Consider the following 17,667-nt stretch of genomic DNA (forward strand, 5'->3'; position numbering starts at 1 on the left):
AAGATTTTGTGAATTCAGAGAATTAGAAGAAGGAAATTAACAGTGAAAAGCTCAAGTACTGTTAGGAGACAGAGAACATGACTATAATAAGAGCCATGGTCTGAACATAGTGAACTTCCTGCCCTAAAATGATAGAATTCCTTTCAATTCAGTTTATACAGCTACCAATCAATATTTCATTACATTTTCTTCCATGTTGCATGTCACGTATGTTAGGAACTGTGAAATTACAGAGGCAAGTGTCCTAAACTTTTGTTTGGACATCTTTATTTAAAATATCTGCCAGGATTGGATGCTTGGTTTAGTGGCTAAGATGATGCCTAGTTACCCTATGGCAGCAGGTGGGCTTAATGCCTGTTTCTGGTTCTGGCTCGTTCCACCTTCCTTGTAATGCAGACCACGGGAGGGTCTCCTTTCTGGGAAGGAATTGAGCTCTTGGTTTTGATAGCTCTTGGTTTTGATAGCTCTGCCCAGCCGTTACATTTGGTATCTGTCTCTTAGACACAAACATAAACAATATTTGTTTGCTTCTTAAAAGGTGGATGCTGGTCTTTTGCATAAATGATTAATCAGATCACCTTCCTAATCCACAGAGGTGTACAGGGGCAGTAGGTTTGTAGGAAGAGAGGAAGGAAAGAAGGAAGTGACTTTGAATGTGGGACACTTTGACTAGGGTAGACCTCATGCTACATATTCTTTGTGTAGTTACAGAAGTGTCAGTATGAGTGCTGTGAATACCGGGCCTCTGTGGAGATGGGAGAATGAGACAAAATTACGCACCAGTGGGGTTTTGTCCAAAAGAAACTTTGAAATAGGCAAAGTGTTTCCAGTTTTTCCAAAAATGAGAAAGAAGTTCTTCTCAGTAAGCATCTTATGTCACAGGCTTCCTTCTTACTTATCCAATGGTAATAGCCAGAAACATACTGCAGGTAAAAGAGCATTTGGGGTCAGCTTTGTAATCTTTACTGTTCATGACAGTGTAAAATAGGGCAGTAGTTCCGGAACACCATTTATCAGTAATAAATAATCAGATAAGTTAAAACAGGTGTCCACAAAAGAATGTGGATGTTCAGAGTTCTCTATTCATGATAGTCAAAAGCTGGAAACAGCTATCTGTCACTTAGGTTAAACAAACTGTGGTGGGTCCATATAATGGAATATTGTGCAACAACAAAGATGGATCAAACTTACATATGTACACAGTAACATGTAGTGAAAGGAACAGCACACCAACTATATATACTTTGAATCCATTTATCTGAAGTTCTGGGGCAGGCACAATGAATGAGTGGTTGTCTAGGGTTTCACATGGGGGGATTGACAAGGGAATGTTTTTGGAGTACTGGGAATGTTCTGTATCTTGACAGATATAACCCATTTTTCAAAACCCATTTAACTCTAAATGCAAAACGAGTATATTCTAAGTAAATTATACATTGAACTTGATTTCTTTGATGTTTTTGTTAAAACTTTTAAAGGCAATTATTTATACCAAAGCACATTTTAAAAAAGACTTTTTAGATTATATGTAATGGGGGATTATTTGCACTTCCCTACTATTAGTATATTTTTATTCTTTCAAAATAGCCTTCTGAGTTATGTGTTGTTTTCAAAAAGGTTTTTGGAGATTTTTTTAAAGTATGTTTTGACAGGATTTTCCTGCAGATATTTGGCCAACTTTGCACAATTATTGTTTTAGGAATATAAATAACAACAGAACAAAATTATTTTCTGGCCCATATTTCTTCTGGCCTGCTTCTTTTATGTAATGTTACAGTTCCTGTTGCTCCTGCTTTTGAACTTAGGAAACAAGCTCTCCCAGCTATATCTGAAAGAAGCCACACACACACATGTACAATTAGGAGCAATTTGTCAGTAAATTTGTGTGTTTCTAAAGGACTATGCCTGGAGGAAATGAGGTGAGGAAGTGGATTTTGTATCTGATGAAAAGGGTGCTTTTTGTAAAATTCATGGAAAATGCAACCAAAGTAAGTTGATTTTGGTACAAAATATTTCACTATCCATGCATACTTTTTGCATGCTAGTGCACTCTTTCATGACCTTTAGAAAGGATCCTAGGACAGTCCAGTAGCTAAGGGGTCATATGTTTCCCAAGGTGTGTTTTTCTGCCAGCCTCCTCAGGTTCCTGCATGAATGGGGGTGGTTTGGAGAGGCAGCTATTTGAAGAACTCATGGTTTAAGTTGTCAAAATTTTATAGCTTTAATCTTGTCAGGGCAAACCTAAATGTGATAAGACCCCAAATGAAGGGAATTTAGTGGCTGGAGACAATAGTGTTGTCAATGTTTGTATGTGAAGCATTATGTGAAGTGGTTTAGGCAAGGTTAGTGAATTTATGAAGCAAAGGTCTGTTCATTTTGATGATGAGTTTGAGTCCAAAACCCACTTCTGGCTCAGCTCCGGCTGTTGTGGCCACTTGGGGAATGAACCAGCGGACGGAAGATCTTTCTGTATCTCCTTCACTCTGTATGTCTGCTTTTCCGACAAAAAATACAATATATCTTTAAAAATTAAAAAACCCAGCTTCAACAGCATTGTTAGATTATCTATCACCTGGAATTCTTTCCTGATAAAAACAGATTAGACCAAAGCAATTCTGGCTAAACTTGGAGATCAACTCTAGTCTTAGTGCTGGTGCCAAGATTCATGGGACCATCTCACCCTGGAGGAGTCTGGTTTGTGTAGGAAAAATTGCACTAGACTTGCAGCATGGTTGATGTGTGTTCAGAGCACGGCATGGATCAGCACTGTGATCTTGGGCAAGAAAGTTCATTTCTGAGCTTCAGATTCCTTCATCTGCCATATGGGAATACTCACTCCGCAGAGTCTTCTAGAAAATTAGATGAAATATGTGACAATGATAGGTGTTTGTGTAGTGCATGTCAGGCACTTGATAAACCTGAGTTTATTACCTCTGTTGTGTAGCTTTCTGTCTGGTTTGTGTTATACATAACAGAGTGTCTGGTAGTATTATATTCTCACCAGGCAAGAAAGCTGAGAAGTTTGTTAACATGTTACCTCTAAACATAGGGGTAGTATACCTCCATTTCCTGATCTATGTGTGCCGCTGGCCTTCGCACCTCACACTGTGTGGCCACTTTACTGGGCTGGGATTGCTTAGTGTCAGGCTTGGCACAGTTGGCCTTTCCCTGAGTGTCCATAGAGGTACCTAATTGTAGGAAGATCTTAATCAGTAGGTGGAGCTTAATGTGCTGTTGTTTATGAACTCAGCAGATTCTAAAATCAAAAACAAAACACAGAGGGGAACCTCATTTTCCACACAACATCCCCAATCCTGTGTTTCTACCAACACCTGTAGGGAACTGAATTTGTTTTACACTGATGTTTAACACTGTGGCCAGAGAAAGTGCACTTTAGCCAAGGTAATGAAAATGTTTATGTCCTGGTGTAGTATTTGTGGAGAGTTTAACTATGTTCTTGGTGTTTCTATTTTGAACCTGTTTCTGGTAGTCTGTGACTGGGGGAATGTGTCCCCAGTTATGGGTTTGGGCAGTTGGAGATTAGAAGCAGTTACCTGGTTCATGTAAAGAAATCCTGCTAAGGAGGAAGGAAGGGTGCCCCCTCTCCCATGTCAATTACTCCAAATTGCCTAAATTCCCTGTCGGTTGCCTTCTCTCTTTTCCTTGTCTGTCGCCTTCTCTCTTTTCCTTGTGTGTCAGAGCCATCATCAGAGCCTTGAGTGAAAGCCCTGGGAGTATTTCCGGTGGCATCTTGAAGTCAGGCCAGGGATCCCTGTAAAGTGCCCTGCTTAAGGTGCCTCCAGAGTTGTGCCTCCACAGCAGGGTCAGCCTGGGTCTCAGGGGATTGATTAACTAACTCATAAGAAATGATACAACGCAAAACTCTACTCACCCCAGTGTCTGAGCAATGCTGGCTGCTCAGGAATTCTCAGTAGCAGGATGCAAAGTAGCCTCCCTGTGGTTTCCCCCAGGCACTCAGCCAGGTGGAACTTTGTCCACACATAGAAAGCACCCAGGAGGGGAGGTGGCAGAACGCACCCCAGGTTAAGGGACAGGCACACCGCCTGGTGCTGCCATCTTCTAGCTACTAGCAATTGTCCAGCTTCTATAGTGCTGGGCCTCAGCTTTCCTATCTGTAGACTGTGACAGTAGTAACTTTTTTTTTTTTAAGATTTATTCATTTTATTACAGCCAGATATACACAGAGGAGGAGAGACAGAGAGGAAGATCTTCCGTCCGATGATTCACTCCCCAAGTGAGCCACAACAGGCCGGTGCGCACCGATCCGAAGCCGGGAACCTGGAACCTCTTCCGGGTCTCCCACGCGGGTGCAGGGTCCCAATGCATTGGGCCGTCCTCGACTGCTTTCCCAGGCCACAAGCAGGGAGCTGGATGGGAAGTAGAGCTGCCGGGATTAGAACCGGCGCCCATATGGGATCCTGGGGCTTTCAAGGTGAAGACTTTAGCCGCTAGGCCACGCTGCCGGGCCCAGTAACTTCTTTTCCATCCAACTTTCTAGAGTTCTAACTCTGTCCTTTTACACAGGGATGAAATGACAGATTGTACATAAAAAACATATAAAAGATATCAGAAACCTATATCAGAGGGCTGAGGACTTGTGTTCACTGAAATTCAACTTCTTGCTCATACAAACCCTAGGAGGCCTAGTTATGTCTCAAGTGATTGGATCCTGGCTACCCACATGGAAGGCCTGGACTCAGGACATCCCTGTTACCCACACGGAAGGTCTGGGTTGAGTTCATAAATCCTAGTTTCGGCCCAGCCCAGCTTTGGCTTTTGCAGGCATTTAAGGAATGAATCAGCGGATAGCAGTTGCCTTTCTCCATGTGTCTGACTCTCAAATAAATAAATAAAAAATAAATTTCAAAAGCAAACAGAAAGCACTCTTCAAGTATAAGATGTTATTAAATGTAAACCCAATGGCATCACTTCAACGCCTGCATTAGAGAAACAGCACTTGAAATCTTCCAGGAGCACACAGGAGATGGCAGAGCTTAAATTTCCCCTTGGCAGATCTCTTTCAGGACAGTTAATACGCCACAGGGCAAGCTTATCTCTTTGAATATCATAACTGGATTTTCTTGGGGCTTCCTTTTTCCATTGTTTAATCTTATGATCTTTGTCCTTTCTCTTTAAGCATTAGAACTAGTGATGGGAAAAGTAAGTTTTACAGCAGTCAAGAGAAATAAATTGAGAGACCCGTGGGAGGAGAGAAATTATATTCGATGTACCCTCCATAAGAGACGAGAGAAGAAATTTTTTCAAAAATAAGACAGTGGTCATTGTCAAGTTTATGCCTCAGAAGTGACAGACTTGGAAGCAGAAAAGTGGGGATGTTAACTTAAAAAAAAAAAAAAAAGAAGCTAGCACCCAACACTGCCCTTTTTTAGTGAGACAGATGGCGAGACAGATTTCTGTGATCCTCAGCAGGCTCTGTTGCCCATCACCTTGCTCATGTGACATGGGCACAATTGGCACTCTGAAAGCCCCCCCACCATGTCTTGGGAGCCCAATGCCTTTTTTATTCATTTTTTAATGTTGAAGTTAATTCCTTTCCTTTTTTTTTTTTTTTTTTTAGAAATACCACTTTTACAAACTGGAAAAATGAAAGGGCTCTGAAAAGTGTGCCACACAGTTTCCAGGTGGCAGAGAAGGTGATGGGAGAACGGGAGAACTGTTAGCTGTGGATTTCACTGACCCATGCATAAATGGGCAGCGTGGGTAATACAGGGGACACCTTTCAGGGGAAGAGGTGAAAATGGGCGGACTTTGAGCCTCCGATCTGGGCACCCTGTGGACTTAGCTTAGAGCCTCACTGTGAGGCCTGCGGGCTGAGAACTTAAAGTTCCAGACTTAGCATGTTGTCCCCTCCTTGTTTACTGTGGCACAATACATGTTTGCTCTTCCTGGAGCTGAGAATAAGGCCAACAGCTGAGGAAGAAACTCATAATTAGGTTTGTTTGGAAAGCAGGAGACAAATTAGCATGGCAATGCAAGAAGACACAATGGGTCTTTGTTTGCAGCTGAGAACCCTGGAAATCACGGTGTGCAGGGTTCAGTAGCCGTGGGTTAGCCAGCCTTGTCTTGTGTGTGCCAGGCTGATTACTGGGATCGCTGGCACACACCAAAGCATCTTCATTGTCTCTGCCTCCATCCCTCTAGGACTAGGTTTTGTTACTGCAGTGTTGTGAATCAACTCACTCGTCCCTTCTCTAATTTGCTCCCCTCTTCTGGAAGCAAGTTCTTGGAAGCAGCCATGAGCAGGTGTGGTGACAGCTCAACATCTTGGCCACTGCTGGGCCAACAGCAGCCTCGAAGGCACAGGCTTTACCTCTGCTGCCACCCTACCCTTCAACCTTGGGTTTGGCCACCTCTGCCTCCCAGTTGCCAACGCATTCAGTTCTCTGCCTTTGTGCAAGAGGCAGGGCAGGGCACCACCTCCCTGGCTCCACTTCTCCGTTTGGGAGCCAGAGGCCCTCCACCACCTCAGGAACTGTGAGTTTCTTGTGCAGTGAGAAGAGCGGAGCGAGGTCTGTAACCGCTCACTGTGTGAAGAGTTGGCAGAGGTGTGTGTGCTGGCCCATTGTTGGGGTTCTGTAAGGGAACTACAAAAACAAGTGTCTAGAATTAGATTCAGTGCTTCGGGACCCCCTTCCCTTTCTCCTTTTAGACTTTCCCAACAGAAGCTGCTTTGCGCTTGATTAACCATAACAAAGTCTCTGTGGAATTTTGTGTTTAGGAAGCTGCATTGCCAAAGGAGAATCTTTATGTCTATTGTAAAAGCCTCAAATAAATTCCTGCCTGTGTAAATGGGGCAGAAGGAAGAGAGGATTTCATCTGTTTTGTGGCCTGTGAGTGAAATACTACCGAGTGATCTTGTTCATCTCCATATTAAATGTGCAAGACCTGTCTGTGATTTTTATTTACCTTTTTTTACTTGTTACCTTGGAAACAATGCCAGGGTTGGGAGTTTGCACCAGACCTGAAGCAAATCTGCAGGCTGGTTTCTTCACGCTGAGAAGGCAGTTAATGGGGAAAGGCTGGCTTTTAGAGTCTTCAATGGTTAGTAGAAAAGAGCGAGGAAGGAGCAAAAAATCAAAGAGATTGATTCTTCTGGTAACATTTTCAAAAATGCTACTTTCAAATTAATTGAAACCAGTTTTACCTGGACTTACGAAGAAAATGATTCTAGGGCCTCTTGTAACTTCACACTGCTTTTCAAGAAGAACTTTCCAGATATATTTGGCAACTCTAGTGTGGGAAGAATCAGTGAACCAACTGATGCTGAATCCCAAGCCTACTGTTTGGGAATCTTCACTCTCTCATTGCCTTGTTGAGTAGCACTGGTTCTTCCAGATTTTTTTTTTTTGGCAGTATTCTGGTTTCTCAGGCCAACTTTTCAGGAGACTGAGAAGCAAGATTTAAAAATAGGATTTAGTCAGCAGCTAGAAAGCAAAACTGGCCCATCTTCCAACCTTAGTATGTAGCTTACATATGTAGTATCCTGGTAAAGCAGGAACCTTACCAGTCCTCTAGAATGTCTCATTTCACAGCTGAAGAATGAAATGCAATTAATTACCCAAGGCACACATATGGTTTAGAACAGAATCTGGATTGGAAATCCCGTTTCTTGTTTCCATGTCGAGTGCTCTTTCAATACATCCCTGGCCCAATAAATCATTTTGCTCTGAGTTCTGTTAGAATGAAAGAAGTGTGAGAATGTTAAGGACCAACACTAGTTGCTATGGTTTGGATATTGGTTTGGTTGTGTCCCGACGACCCATGCATCAAAGACCTGGTATCAAAGTCTTGTGTCAGTAGTACTAAGAGGTTGGAAACTTAGAGATGAGGCCTTTGGAAAGTGATTGGACTGGATTAGGTAGTTGGATTGGAGCCCCCTTATGGCCTCATGGTGGCTCTAATTTAGGAGAAGCTAGACAGACAACTAACTTCTCTTACCGTGAGATGCGCTCGGTCATATTGGGACTCCAACCAGCAAAAAATAGCACACCAGATGCTAAACCAATTGAGACACTTGATCTTGGACTGTGAGCTTCCAAAACCACAAGTAAAAATAAATCTTCCTTCAGAAGTAGTTTGACTTGGGTCCTGTGTTAATGATGGTGAAATGCTATTGCCTCAGTTGACTTGCATGTGAAGCTGTGGAAGTAGAAAGAAATGGAGCCTCAACCTTTAAAACCCTCCTTATTGATATTTGTTGTTCATAGTGGGAATTAGATTGAGAACAGAACCTTGTGCACTCTGGGAATAAGGATAAGTTGTCAAAAAATGTGTCTTCCCATTCAAAGGCACTTTCAATTCTCTTGAAACTGTATTTTCTTGTAAGTGTATTTTCTAAAGTTTTATTTTTCCTTTTTTTAATACTCTGTTTTGCAGTGATGATAGATCTGTAGCATGAGGAAATAAAATGTCTTTTAGACTTTTTCTTCTTACAAACTTGGTGCTAGGAACATGTTTGCCTGGAGGCAATCACAGAATCTTTGAAAAGATACTTCTAGCAAGGAAATCAGTTTTTAAAATACAGAGCAGGAGGGCCCAGCACGATGGCATAGTGGTTAAGGTCCTCGCCTTGCACGCCCTGGATCCCATATGGACGCCGGTTCTAAGCCCAGCAGCTCCGCTTCCCATCCAGCTCCCTGCTTGTGGCCTGGGAAAGCAGTCGAGGACGGCTCAAAGTCTTGGGACCCTGCACCCGCAAGGGAGACCCAGAAGAGGCTCCTGGCTTCGGATTGGCTCAGCTCCAGCCGTTGCGGCTGCTTGGGGAGTGAATAATCAGACGGAAGATCTTCCTCTCTGTTGCCCCTCTCTGTATTTCCGCTTTTCCAATAAAAATAAAATAAATATTAAAAAAAAATAAAGAGCAGGAATCTCCCGACTTTGAACTGCAAGTCTGCCATGTAAGAGATGGAACTGTGAATAATATCTTTGCAAGTAGTTTTGTGCATTCATTCCTCCTTTCTGAATATGTTTTCTTGTCTGCTGGCTCAAGAACTGGCAATATACTTGTTCCTTCATCCAACAGTTATTGAACTTCTATTAAGTTTTATGTATTATGAAAGTGCTTGGGAAGCATGGTTGAGAATCAGAGATTCTGGTGTCAGTGACACTTCGGTATCTATAATTGGGCATTTCAATTTTTTCATAATTTTATTGGAGTAGGAGAAGAAGAGAGTGGAGAGGGTACTCTCTTCCATTTGGCCACTTCCCAAAGGACTGCCTAGCCAGAGCCGAGTCATACCAAAGCTAGGAACTCAGAACTCATGAACCAGATTTCTTACATGAGTGACAGGGACCCCATTACTCATGCTATGTCTCTGGCATTCCAAGGTCTGTGTTACCAAGACGCTGAAATGAGAAGCAGAGAAAGGACTCAAATCCATCACTCTTGATACAGGATTCTGTATCCCAAATGGCATCTTTACAAAGGCAAATTACAAATATATTGGATGATCAAAAATAGTAAGTAAAAATGTAGGAATAAACCTATGAATTATAATAGAAAATATAGCAGTCATATTTATTACTTGGATTTGTAGCCCTTGTTGTCTTAATTATTTCATTTGAGACGTTGAGGTTGGATTGAGGTGGGGCAGCATGCTGTCTTCTTGTGAGTTGATCTACCCTCCTTCCTCTCTGGTCCCAAGAATCTAATTAGCTCCTTCTCACATGGGGAGTTAACAACTAATAATAAATACTTTTTATGTCATTTGTAGCTGTCATGCTACCACAGTTTTCTTCATTCCATTGTCTGATGTGATAAAATCAGCATAATCCCTGCCTTCTGGGAACTTTGAGTTTAATGATGGGTGTGGGATTGCACCATGGTGGAGGCAGTACTGGAGAAGCAGCAATGGGAAACAGTGTGAATCCACCCCAGAGTTCTAGAGATGGGAAGACAGGTAGGTGGGAAGATATTTTGACCTTTATTTTATAAGCAGCTTGAGGAACTCCTAAATTGTTCTGCAGTATTGCTTTGCCACAATTTGTTATTAATTTTTTCTTCAGACAGTGCTTTATTTAACCATTCAGCAACAGATAGCCATGTGGGTTTTTATTTTCTTCTTTAAGAAGAACGTTGCATTCTGTATTTTCCTATAGGGTTTTTTTTTTTTTTTTGGTGGAATGTTTTTGTCTTTTATCTGAGACATTTTAATAGACATAAAAACTTTGTATAGTTATGGAGTGCTACTTGATGTTTTGTTTCATGTATATATTTTATAATATACAGTCAGGTTAAATATACTCACTCTTCTAAGCGTTTAGCATTTCTTTATGGGAGTTATCCAAAAATCCTGTCTTCCAGGTTTGATCGTGTTTGTTTAATGTGTTTGTTACTTTAAACCTAGTGTTGAAGTCCTGGGGAGCTTTATCCGTGAGACATGCGCTCAGGTATGTGGCCAGTAAGCCTGAAATACAGGAGCCTGATGGTTACCAGGAATGCATCCCGCAACACAGAGCCTGGCTCTGGCTTCTCACTCCCCCTTCCCTCTACTTCCTTTTACTGCAGACCCTGGGAGACAGTGGTGATGGCTGAAACAATGCCACCTCCAGGGACACGTGGGCTGCTTCTGGCTCCAGGCTGAGCTCAGCCTCTGGCATTGTGGACACTGGGAAGTGAACTGGCACATGAGAGCTTTCTCTCTTGTCCGTCTCTCTGCTTGTCAATAAATAAATGACTGAAAGTACATGGAACACAAATCTCTTCTATGTTTTTCAGTCTCATTTTCTTTAATGCTTGTGTCATGGGCATTTATTTTCCTTGCAGTTTTCTGTAAATCTAGTCATAGACAGCATTGCAATTTGAACCAAATTACTAGTGGTTAGGGCTGGATGTCTTGTTCAGCACCTTCCCTTCTGTCTTTCCTCGAGGCCCCCTAGTAATCACAACTGCTAGTGGATCTTATGAAAAAAAATATAATCTTGGTTTCAGGCAATGGTTCTTATAGAAGTAGAAATCACATTTGTAGGCAAATTACTGCACAGGTTAGTCTAAGTATTTCTGGCCTTTTAAAAACAATTCTGAATACCAAGGGAGGGAATTCCCCTTTTGTAATATGCAACAATATGCACTCATGGTACAATTACAGAATATGAAATCATCAATACAACAAATAAAACGTTAATCCACGTTGGGCTTTACTGTTTGATGATGTTCTTGTTTGTGGAGCAATGCACTTGTGACTGAGTAATTAATGCCCCACTGATGGATTAGCAGTCCAGATGATAAAAGAGGAGCAGAGAACAGAGTTGCTTGGGAGGCAGGGGAGTTCAGGAAGTGCCAAAGCAGAGGCCTTGAGGAAGGTGGGTTTTCAGCTTTTCTCCCTCTAATGATACATTTTTGCATCTGCACAGCCTGGTGAGCCCCTTGCTCTGCCTCCAGGCAGTCTCGTTGCACCTCAGCAGGTGCTTGCCATGTTCAGAGGTCTTTCTTGGTTCCTCTTGTAATTTTTTTTTGGAAAAGTCTTGTAGTCATCATTTATTTCATGCCACTGTTAGAAAGTGAAAGTTAAGTAAGCAGGGATTCTCCCCGCCCTACTCCTGCACTTCCTGTGGGCCTTTCAGTGTCAACCTATTGTTCTGGTTAATTTCTTCAGCCCCTCTTGCTGACTCTGGGGTGTCTGACGGTCAGCTTGGAAGAGCTTCTAGATCGAAGTCATTCCAAACAGAGGAGTTTTGAGGAGGAACAGCAGTGGGGAGGAGACAATGCCGATGTAAGTGGGATCACTTGCTCCCCACAGAACGCTAGAGATGGGCACAGCTACAAGGATCAGATGACATGGGGTCCTGCTCACACAGCACAGAGAAAGTATTTTTTTCCCTGTACTTCCTTGCACCTGATGCTATAAAAAAACAACAAACAAATAAAAAAAAAAAACACAAGAACAATGAGTTCTCAAAAATTCTGTGGTTTGGTTTTCAAATCCAGTATTCTCATTTACAAGTGAAATGGGCTTTAATTATCTCCCCCCCAAAAATAGTTATTTATTATTTGAGAGAGATCTTCTGTCTAGTGGTTCACTCCCCAGATGGCCACAGCAGCCACGGGTGGTCAGGCTGAAGCCAAAAGCGTGGAGCTCCATCCACATTTCCCATATGGGTAGCAGGGACCTAATTGCTTCTACCATCATCTGCCACCTGCTATGGTTCACATTGGTAGGAAGCTGGAATTGGAAATGCAGCCAAGACTCGAACCCAGGCACTGTGGTAGCAGGTGTAGGCACCTCCAGTGACATCTTAGTGATGTATCAGACACCTGCTCCTCTAGTTGTCTTTGAATCACTTGCTCTCCAGTGCTCTTTGTCTTGATTTTTCTGGCCATTGGGTTGGTATTCTTGTGCCTGCTCCCCTCTCCTTGGCCATTTTCCAGATAGCTTTTTCCATCTAGGTTGGGTCATTTGGCTATCCTCTCTTTTCCTGTGGGGCAGACTGTAGTGCAGCTGGGACTTCCAACCTGCACTACAAGCTTGAGCCCAGGGTAAATTTACCCTCATAATCTTTCCACAATTTGCATGAGGGTAAAATAGGTCAACTGGACAGCTCAGCCTCTCTGGAATTGAGCAGTCTGGGCCAGATGATGTTTCCGTGAACTGTTTCTGCAGTTGGCATGGTCCGCCTCCATCTGCACCTGCCTGAGGACAGTGGGTGGTCCCAGCCTGACATTCTTTCTGTCTTCCTGCTTGTACAAATAACATAGAAACATGTGTATGTTTACCGATGTGATGAACAAGAGCTTATTTTTCTTAAAGGAGGTAATGGAAATTTTGGTTTCTCTCATGTTTCTATTTTCTCTCAAAACATATGGATGAAAGTTTTTTTTGGGGGGGGGCGGGAATCACTAGTGGAAGAAAATGCTATTGTGTTGTTAAAAAGTCACTAAGCAGATAGTATCCTAACGGATCATCATCTGTGCCTACGTAAGTCATTAAAAGGATTGTTTAAGGATTGATGTTTTTTTTTAAGTCATTACCTCACATCTAATACAGAAAAGTAAGAAATGTCGCATATTTTTTCAAACTAAAACTTGGAGAAGAATTTTTGCTGTTTTTTTTTTTTCCTCCCCTCTGTGTCCTTCACTTTGTTTATGAAGATCTGACGTGAACAAACATAGCCTGGATTTCCCTGACCCCAGATACAGGGTAAAATGATATTGATGTGGAAACAATGGTATTACCCACTTTCACCCTGTAGCCCTTGACACTTTGTTCCCTAATCAACTAAGTAAGATTATTAAAAAATAATTAAAAAAAACAAACCATAGCCTGGAAGTTTTTGCCCTCCACAGATGAACCTAAATGCTGTCCCAGATGCCACACAAGATAGCTAGGATTAGCGGAGCTCTTGAAGAGCGAGATCAGTAATGGGAAGTGACGGCTGTGTGAGAAAGCCTTAATGCTGAAGTGTATTCTTGTAATGCAGTTTTCTTGTCGGCCTCGTTATCTTACAGTTTCATTGGGAAAATGAATAACAATGCTATTTCAAAGAAGTGGTTAAAAAATAATCAAACTTAACAGCCACATAGCCCTGGCCTTTGGTTAAACATTCATTTACTCAGTGTGCACTCTGCCTCTCTCTTTGCTAAAAACAGAGCTGTGAATCTTTTCTGAAGAGCGGCATGTATTGGTATTAACTCTCTCCCAGCTTACTCAATAGTTCTGGGCTGCACACTCTCAGTTCCTGTGGGATGTGCTGCTCTGGGCCGTAGGTTGTCCAAGGCATGTCAGTGTTTTTCTCTGCACGCACTGGGGTTTTGTGGTAGTTCTGATAAAGGGAGAAGGGCAGTTGGAGGATGTTGGATGGTGCTGCTATGGAGCTGGGAAACTGGGGCAGTTTGGGTTCCCTGGGAATGGAGGCAGTTGTGAATGTTGTGGACCTGCAAGTGAGTCTACTTCAGTCAGCTGCTTTGTCTGTGGGGGTGCTGTCCTTCACGCCTGCCCCCACCCTGATCCAGCACAGGTCTGCTTATTTTGGGAGATTAGTAATTGCATCAGGTAAATTTACATATCAGTGCTGTGGAGCATGTATAGGTGAAAAATCACAGTTGTCTTATGGAAGCCTTCAGTTGCTGGGTTTAGGGAAAGGGTGCTTAACAGGAAGTGTCCTAAGCAGCTTAGTGGGTGGGTGACTGAGCTGGAGTGGCAGGGGGGGTGGGGAATGGGAGGGGAGGAAGGAAAGATATGGAGGAAGGTGAGAGCTGCCTTTGAATATGGAAGGAAGGAAATAGCACCATCCACCTAAGAGAATGCTTCCGGAGGCAGTTGACTGTTTTTGTGCGTGATGAAACGTGTGTACAAAGGATGGTAGCATTTCCTGGCTCAAAGGGGAGAACTAGGTGGCTGGTAATGTGGTACAGTGAGTAACTACAGTGCATCCCCAGCTATTGTGTTTGTTATCCGGTTTCCTGCTGACGTCTCCAGGAAGTAGTGGATGAATGCTCAAGCGCTTGGGCTCTGGCTACCCACGCTAAGACCTGGAAGGAGCTGCTGGCTTCTCTGCCGGGCTGGCCGTGACCGTTGCAGCTATTTGGGGAGTGAACAAGTAGATGGAAGTTTGATCTCTCTCTGTCACTCTGCCTCCCAAATAAATAATAAACAAATCTTTTTAAAGAAGAGAAGCAATTGGAAAGAATGTTGACCACGGAAGTGTTGGCGGTGGTTTATGCCTTCGGAAGCGATGTACCATGGGGTCTTGTGCTTGTGTCCTTGCGGTTGCTTAGCAGGCTTACCTATTGCACATTATTCTACAGTAGATTGTTAAATTCTCCAATCCCATGGGTTTTGGATTTTCCGGAACAATCCTCTGTGTTCATGAACGAAAAAGGACTGGGACTATTCTACTGTTGTTCTACCTATGTCTTATCCCCAGAGCCCAGCACAGGGTCCAACATCTGAAGAGATACTGATGAATGCTGGCCTAACAAAGAAATAGTCCAGAGGTTAGTGTCTGGGGACAAGCTGTGAGAGGAATTTAAACCGAATATCATCCCAGGATTAGCTTTTCTTTCAGTGGAAGTATTTGAGGGTTCTATGAATGCAGTAAGCCCACTCACTCCTTTGCAACTCCCTGGGCTCTGCAAGGATAAAAGTGTTTCCAGCTCCTGGCGCAAGTTCATGTCCAAGGTGAGAGAGGCGGGTGCCAGGAGACTAGGACTTGCCTCGCGGCCACATAGCTTTGCATAATTGATTAACTCTGCTTAGTTGTTTGCATTCCTTTCCTAAAATAAATTTTACTTGCTGATTAACTCCCCAGAATCAATAAGTAACAAAAGAGAAGGAAGGGAGGGAGGGAGGGAGGGAGGGAAGGAGGGAGGGAGGGAGGGAGGAAGGAAGGAAGGAAGGAAGGAAGGAAGGAAGGAAGGAAGGAAGGAAGGAAGGAAGGAAGGAAGGAAAAAGAAAACAACCCAAGAACCAGGATGTGTGTTGAATCTTATGATCTGATGTGATAGGGCCAGCTTCTAGAAAAGATGTAGAGAATGCTCTGGAATCTGAGGGTGTCCACAGTTCCTGAGCTGGTAAGCAAGTCTGGGAATGTGGCGGATACTGATTTTGTGTGCTGTGCTAGGGATGACTCCTGGTCACCTGCTCCATGGTCTCTTCAGCATCACACACAAACACCCCAGCAGCAGATCTCTGAGGATGTGCATTTGGGGGTGGGGCTTTAACGTCACTCGTCCAAGTTGGCAGACAGTAAATAACAGCACTGGGATTGAGATAAGGGACCAGACTCAGGGCAGGGCTCCTCCAGGCGGGCCTTGTGGTTTCTCTCTCTTCCCTCCTGTTGTCCTTAGAACTGAGTCTCCTCTGCCATCTATTGGGCAACACTCGTGACCGCTAGGGTCAACAGTGGAAGCTGATATAGAACAGATCCCAAATACATGACCCTAAAATCTAGCACAGGCTGAAGAAGTTTTTGAGAAGTCACATCGCTTGCATAATAGGAGGTTATGGTCATGTAATCCCTTGGAGGTGAGATTTGGAGTGATCTGATGAAGGAAGGGCATATGTTTTAGGCAAGCAGAGAACAGTGTATTGGAGAAACTACTTTAATTAGGGGCTTGGGACTTCATGGGAGGAGATGATGAGGGATTCTGGTTGACAAGTCTCCTGGAAGTGTTAGGAGCAATCAATATCCAAAATCAATTTATCACAGACTTCTTGATGAGATATACCATATACTTCTGCAAAACCTAAATGCAGTACATGAACTTTTGGGGTTAAAAACAAGAAGGGGCCCAGTGTGGTAGCCTAGTAGCTAAATCCTTGCCTTGTACCTGCCAGGATCCCATATGGACACCAGTTTGTGTCCTGGCTGCTCCACTTGCCATCCAGTTCCCTGCTTGTGGCCTGGGAAAGCAGAAGAGAATGGCCCAAAACCTTGAGACTCTGCAACCACATCAGAGACCAGGAAGAAGCTCCTGGCTCCTGGCTTCAGATCAGCCCAGATCTGGCCATTGCAGCCACTTAGGGAGTGCACCATCAGACAGAAGATCTTTCTCTCTGTCTCTCCTGTCTGTAAAAATTTGACTTTCCAAGACAAACAAACACACAAACCATTTTAGAAAGAAATGAGAACACTACTGCTGCTTATTTATGATCAGAAATATGACTTTTTCAGACGGAATCTTAGATTCTGGGTTCTATTTTTAAGCAGAAGGTAAAACCATTATTTTTTGTCTTGGTGAATACTGTGTAAGGATAGTGTTGAGCTTGTGTTATTAGTTCTGACATTTTTTGAATCAGAGTACCTAAAGACAATCCATAGCTTTGGATAATCTAATTTAGTTGGTATAGAACTAGGTTACCTTTGTCTTTTTTTTTTTTAAAGGTAAAATTTGGGGATATTGTAGACTGTCAACATGTCCAACTAATTCTTTTAGCATTCCAAGTTGATTTTGAACTAATTGAAATTTTGAAGCTTTAATGCCATTGGATTGTATGCATAGTATACATTGAGGGGCAAAGAAAAAAAATTAACATTGTTTGATGCTTTTTTCTTTCATCCTCTTATAAATAATGTGAATACGCAGAGGCAGTACAATTCTTTAGGTCTTCAGAGGCAGGAAAGAACATAATATAACCTTTCCCTCTTTTCTTTTGGGGCCAGTAAGGGGACATGGAACTGAATACAATATTGGGGACACTGTAGGTTTTGAGGAAACAGGGAAAAGTTCCCAGAGTATTGTACAAATGTTGTACGAAGTGTTGATTATTTTGGGAACAAAAACCTTTTTTCTGCCTAAGATTTTTTTTTTTGGTGTTAATTAATATGTAAAAGAGCTGGGATATTATTCCTGCTCCTGCTTTCTAATCTGGGGAAAAGAGCGCCTTGGTTGAAGCCCTGGCCCTGGCTGGAAGGTTCACCCAGTAATTAATCCCTGACAGCCAGTTAGCAGAAGAGAATAGGCAGAAAATAGCTAGGGATCAGTGCTCACTAAGACTTCCAGCTTGTATAGAGAAGGGCTTAGATCTCAAAGATGAGCATTATATTGTCTCTTTGGAAAGGAAACGGACAGTATAGGTTTTTTTTTTTTAATTTTTTATAAAGCATGCTCTCCCACTTCATTATAGATGTGTTCTTTGTTCACATCTCTCATGAAGATTTAGAAAGCTTGTGAACAAATAAGAAAGG

At 42.7% G+C, this 17,667-nt stretch overlaps 1 protein-coding gene across 2 annotated transcripts in view; it reads left to right on the forward strand.

Moving 5' to 3' along the window:
* TSPAN5 (tetraspanin 5) overlaps nucleotides 1-17,667 on the forward strand; it is a 358,999-nt gene that overhangs the window by 246,359 nt on the left and 94,973 nt on the right. The window lies entirely within an intron of this gene.

Source organism: Ochotona princeps, chromosome 7 (genome assembly GCF_030435755.1).
Source record: "Ochotona princeps isolate mOchPri1 chromosome 7, mOchPri1.hap1, whole genome shotgun sequence".
NCBI classification, from domain to species: Eukaryota; Metazoa; Chordata; class Mammalia; order Lagomorpha; family Ochotonidae; genus Ochotona; species Ochotona princeps.